Below are 6,000 nucleotides of genomic sequence, written 5' to 3'. Positions count from 1 at the left end.
CAAAGTGCCAGTTGTTAAGGCTGCCTATTCAGCTCTCTCTCTGCAGGGATTTAGATGTCTTACCTGAGTATTTGGATTGAAAATATTTATTCATTTGCATATACAACTACTAAGTATTATAACTCAGACAAATCACAAGGAACCAGCTCCTCACAAGGGCTTAAATATCTAGATACCACCTCAGACACTTGCATTTAAAATATAAACTCCCATAATGTACTTTATGTGCTGGTAGCTAACTCTGGAGGGACGTAAATTCCTCAGATGTCTAAGGTTTTACCGGTAAGATATCCTGGATACAGAGCATCTACTGCTGACCCCATGCAAAGCCACAAATGGCATAACAGAAGTGAATTGTTCTTTGTATATGTCAGGAATATTCACAAATTATGTGTTTCCATGTTTAGCTCATCTCTCATGCTTGTCTTAGTAAGTTTTCCAGAACTTCGTTAATGGTTCTGAGCTCTCATATAAGCAGGTGTCTCTTTTACCTAACAGCCCAATGCTTAGAGCAAGACTCATTTATCCACTTAAGAGGGAGTCCAAAACTCACCTTCACAGCCCTTGTTCTATTCAGGTCACATAATCACAAACAAAGCCTTACTTTTATCCCTCAGCTAGATTCAAGGCTCCAGGAGATGTCTCTGACCACAGGGGTCCCACAGGCTGAGACATCTTTTGCAGATAGGTGCCTGTGTGCCTGCTTTCCACAAAGAGTGTCGGGATCTCTTTCCTGAAATGCTTGTAATAGTGGTTGTCTTGGACCTTCATTTCTCTTTCTTTTCTCTCACTTCTTCTAAGCTGACACCACTGTGCTGAATGTACGGACATGCTTCACTCAGTCATTAGATGTTCACCTTTTCATTTTCTTAACTATAAAGGTAGAATAGAGGTATGCAAGGATTTTGAAAAACAGTACTGTTTAAATGAAAAAGAGAACACATATGCAGATGCACATGCCACCTGAAAAATTCTGTTTAGAAAAAACATGCTGACGCAGTCTCAGCACTGGAGCGTGCCTCACTATAACATACTTGGGCAGCTTCAGTGTGTGCAAGTATGCCATGTCTTTTTAATAGGAGACTAAATGACTTACTTACAAATGAGGCTACATAGTCAACAAAAGTGTAAATAACTTACTCAACTATCTGTAAGACCACAAAGCCCTATACTTGAGACTTTTAGATTACTTTGCTGTACAGAGAGATGCCAAGAGATATGATCTGGTAAAGGTAGTTTCCCTGCTTTTTAGTATGGGAAATATATATATTTATATGATTATTGCCCAGGTGTTTGAATTTATTTGACATTTCACGGCCTCGATCTTGCTATGATTTGCCTTCCTTTCTGGATCTGTCCCTCTCTGTTTACCTGCCAGAGGAATGCACCTGACATCTAAGAAGTCTCCTTGATGTATCATAAATGTTCTGATTTAGCACTTGCTGTTTCACCTGATAGGATCAATCTACCCTTTCCACATGCACAGTGTAACACTTCTCTCAATTAGCCCCTATCCACCGAATGTTTAACTGTGCCAGCTACAAGGCCGTGCTTGCTGATGGCTTCTCTTGAGTAATACAGAGCTGCAGTATGTTTGAACTGCTCTCTTTTACATCTGTCTTTCTGATCACTAGATTACTTTTTCTGAATTAAAAATAAAACTGTCATTACAAGGAACAGCAAGCAATGCATCCTGTCTCTCTTTGGCATTCTGATTCTTTTGTTTGAAACAGACCTTGGATCCTATTCTCAGAATAGTTTGAAAGACAAGGTCATATAATACAACTTTCTCATTTAAACAACATTAGGCAGTTATTCTTCAATTCAGACTATCCCATAGTGCTCTGCTCTTATTACATTACAGAGATGAGGACTGCACCTGGGGGGGGAAAAAAAAAAAAAAAAGAAAGAAAAAAGAAAAACAGAATCAAGCCAAAGGAACATTTTACATACATTAACTTCCTGGGGGGAGGGGAGGGGGGAGGATTATTTAAAGTTGATGCTGGGCACCTTCCTTTTTTCAGTCCTTTACAACACACTACAAAATGTTCAACAAATTTCTTTGCTTGTCATGAACAGCCAGCAGTTTCTCTAGTCTTAAAAGGAGTAATCATTGACAGTCAAACACACAATCACTCACATGCCCCAGCCAATAGACACAACACATAAAGAAGACAGATGAAAACATTTTTGTTTAATCTTAAATTCAACACTAGAATTATTTTTTTTCATAAATTTTTCCCTCCTCTCCCAAAAATATCTAGTTTCTAAAGTAACATATGAACATGCACGTATAATAACATGTGAGGTTATTATTTTTCTCAGCATTGGAATAATGTAGGTTATTTTCAAGTCCCTCTCACTCTATAATTTGGTTAAGAACTTCAAGTAAAATACAGGTTCAATACGCACACCTACCATCTTCTTTCTATTTAGCAAAATGGATATGGGGACAGTATCATGTTAACTGACATTAATATCCATCAAGAATAAGCAGGTCAGGAAGGGTCTGTAGAAGATCAGGCTTCCTGTAAGGTCAATGGAAAGACATAGGAACATTGATTCCATCACAAAATAAGCACCTAATATAAATTGCATTCTTCTTTCCTATAGGAAGCCTGTCTGTATAGGGGATGCCTACATCTTCATTCTGGATATGTCTACTTCAAAGCAGTTACTCTGGAAAGAATCTAGATAGCTACTTTAAACTTGACACCCAAAATACATTAAGTGAATCCAACTCCAAAGGATAATCCAAACAAACAAATTTAAAAATTGTTACCAATCACTTCAATAAAAATAAGTCCTAAGACATAAGCATCACTGACTGAGGTAAGGATTCAAAATGGAAAGACACAACTTTTTTTTGCTTTTGCTTTGCCTCCTCTTAACACTATGAACATCATGTCTAGTTCCAGCCAGAAGCCTTATAAATAGTTCCTAAGCCCAAGGAAGAGTCTGAAGGTCTAGATTATGAGATAGAGGAAGTCTCTACTTCTCCCTGTCTAACAATTCAAGTAGGTACTCTTTAATATTACTTGCTAAAACAGGTTCTGCAGACAAGCAGGCCTTAAATGACAGAAACATTATTATGGGCTGATTAAGCAGCTGGGTGGAGCTTTAAAATACTTTTGTGGTATCTAAATGTAGGATCTAATGAGGTGGAAGGTTTCACCCCATCCAAGGTACCTAAATTGGAAAAATCTTCCTAGATCCCTTTACTGTCAGGGAGAGGGAGACACTTCTAGAGGGGGATTCAGGTCCACTGATTCACCCCTCTGGGGGTGGTCTCTCTCTACCTGTTTTGACTTGGAATTTTCCATGTAGTTGCCCATTAACAGGAGAGAGGATGGGAACAATTCAGGCTTTATAATGGATAACAATCTTTCAGTCCTTTGAACATTTTCTCTTTCATGTACTACCCCTTGTTTGTTTGCTTGGTTTTGTGCATTGAATATATACTTTTTTTTTTTTAACACATTAGTGGACAGATATATAGCTATTAAATAAAACATCTGTTATGTGGCTTCCATTATCTGAAAGATAATTGGTTTAGAAGAAAGACTAGAGAGTTGGGGTTGTTCAGCCTGGAGAAGAGAAGGCTCCAGGCAGACCTCACAGCAGCCTTCCAGTACCTGAAGGGGCCTACAGGAAAGCTGGAGAGGAACTGTTTACAAGGGCATGGAGTGATAAGACAAGGGGTAATGGGTTTAAACTGAAAGAGGGTAGATTTAGACTAGACATAAGGAAGAAATTTTTTATGATAAGGGTGGTGAAACACTGACACAGGTTGCTCAGAGAGGCAGTAGATGCCCATCCCTGGAAACACTCAAGGTCAGGTTGGATGGGGCTCTGAGCAACCTGATCTAGTTGAAGATGTCCCTGCTCATTGCAGGGCAGTTGGACTTGATGACCTTTAAGGTCACTTCCAACCCAAACAATTCTATGATTCGATGACAGATGCCAACCAAAATATTATTCTCAGTACTGCCTGGTTATTGCTTGTTCATTTCCCCTCCGGGGGCAGTGCAAGGTATCATTATCCCTAGCTGTGCTCCAAACTTCACATTCTTCAATTATAGTAATTCTTCAATTATTTATGTATGATGTAATTTATGAATTAGATTGCTGTGAATACTCAGCATATCGGTCAAGGATTTTATTGGACCTTCAGTATTTGCATAGTATTTAAATATAATTTCTATTTTCCTCTAACACTGTCACCTGTCATTTTACTATGCATGGTAATGTATTCATTCTCACAGGAGCTTCTACCATAAGTTCAAACACTGCTAAAAGTTAACTTTAAAAAAGTAGGAGTTTTGGAGTGACTGATTTTTTTCAGAAACACAAACTGAAACTAAACAGGTGCCCCAGATGCCTTGCCTATAACTCTGGTAAATCAGCCTTTTTATGTTGTGCAGGAGTCTGGTGATGCCCACCACAGTGATTCACCTCTCTTTATTATATAGACTGTTTGGTTTGCCTGGCTTTCTCCAGTGAGAAGAAAGCAAACACTACTGATGTGTATTACATATCCACTCTTTCCATAATTAGAGGAGTTTTAGTTTTAACAGGCAGCTAAGAACCCCTTAAAATGAGTTGTCCTGTTCTTCTCAGACTCAAAGCAAATTGACATGGTTGTTGGATTTCCTGAAGTTTGTTTAATAAACAAACCAAAGAAAAAGTTAATCTGCAGGAAGATGACAGCAAGCAGTTTAAAGCTGATGGCAGACATTCTTAGACCCTCATCACAGCAAAATTTCATTTGAGCTAAGAGAAAAAAATAACTTTAAATGAGGTGCTGCTATGACAGGTTTTTTATTTAAGTAAAAGCTTGGAGTTATATTCTGGTTCTACACTTTTCTAAATAAAATGGGTTTGCACAACATGAATGGAATCTATCATTACCAATAGCTAAGTAGGGTGATTTTTTCACCTGATATTACGAGGTAAAATTATTTAAGCAACCAAGAACTGTTCCAGTAACTTGTATTAATCTATTGTTTTGGATTATGTAAAATCACAATAATAAAGTTTTTTACTTAAACCAGTATTTATATACTAAGCTTAAATTTCAATCAGCTATTCTCATGTTTCCATCTCTCTGTGAAAAAGTTTTTGTTCATGCTGCAGAACAAGTTTGAAAATTAAAATGCAGTCACTAGGAGAGATAAAACAATGGGAGAGAAAAGGTGATTCATGAGTTATCTTAGATCAACATAAATTGCTAACAACTCTGTGTTCCCCAGACTTCAGATCCAATTAGGTCAGGGCACAATACAAAATGCTAGCATTCAAACCAATTGGACATTGGACTTCTTTATATAAATTCAGGAGAATAAAGCCTGTTCAAATTTAACCTCAGATGCAATGTCAACATCTTAAGTATTTTTACTGGTGTTGTACAATTATGAAAAAAAAACAAAAAAAACCAAAACCCAAAACACCAAAACTCCATAGCTTTAGAGTTCCCATATATCATGAAACTCACTTTCAATGTCATTTATCATTGCATCTGAAGCAAAGCAATAGTCACTGACAGGCTTTTATAGACATAGTTAGTTTACGAATAGAGGCCACTTAAAAGAAGTGGAAGACTGTTTCTCTTTGAGCGACTTCTCAGTTGACAGTATCTGAAGTATCATCTCTTTAGGAAACAAAAGTTTAACTGAATTTTTTTCTTCATTAGAAGTAGAGTTCAGCAGTTGTATGACTGATTTTCTAAACTAAAAATGTCAGCAACGTAGCTGTAGTATTTTTCATGTCTATTAGTTCCATTAAATTTCCCAGCATTGAGCTTACATAGCAGGAAAAAGATCTTATTTTACTATGACTGGATATTTTAAAAGAATGTATACCTTCTCAGAAGTAAAAGAACTGAGATTGTAGAAATCCTACATTAAAAATCCCCCACAAACAAAAAATAATAATGAAAAAACCCCAACCCACAACCAAAAAGAACCCTAAAATCTTTATTGTAATATTTCCCCAAACCAG

This window comes from Balearica regulorum, chromosome 2, assembly GCF_011004875.1.
Source record: "Balearica regulorum gibbericeps isolate bBalReg1 chromosome 2, bBalReg1.pri, whole genome shotgun sequence".
In the NCBI taxonomy this organism is placed as follows: domain Eukaryota; kingdom Metazoa; phylum Chordata; class Aves; order Gruiformes; family Gruidae; genus Balearica; species Balearica regulorum.
The sequence above is the reverse complement of the archived record's forward strand: the minus strand, read 5'-3'. Positions refer to the sequence as shown.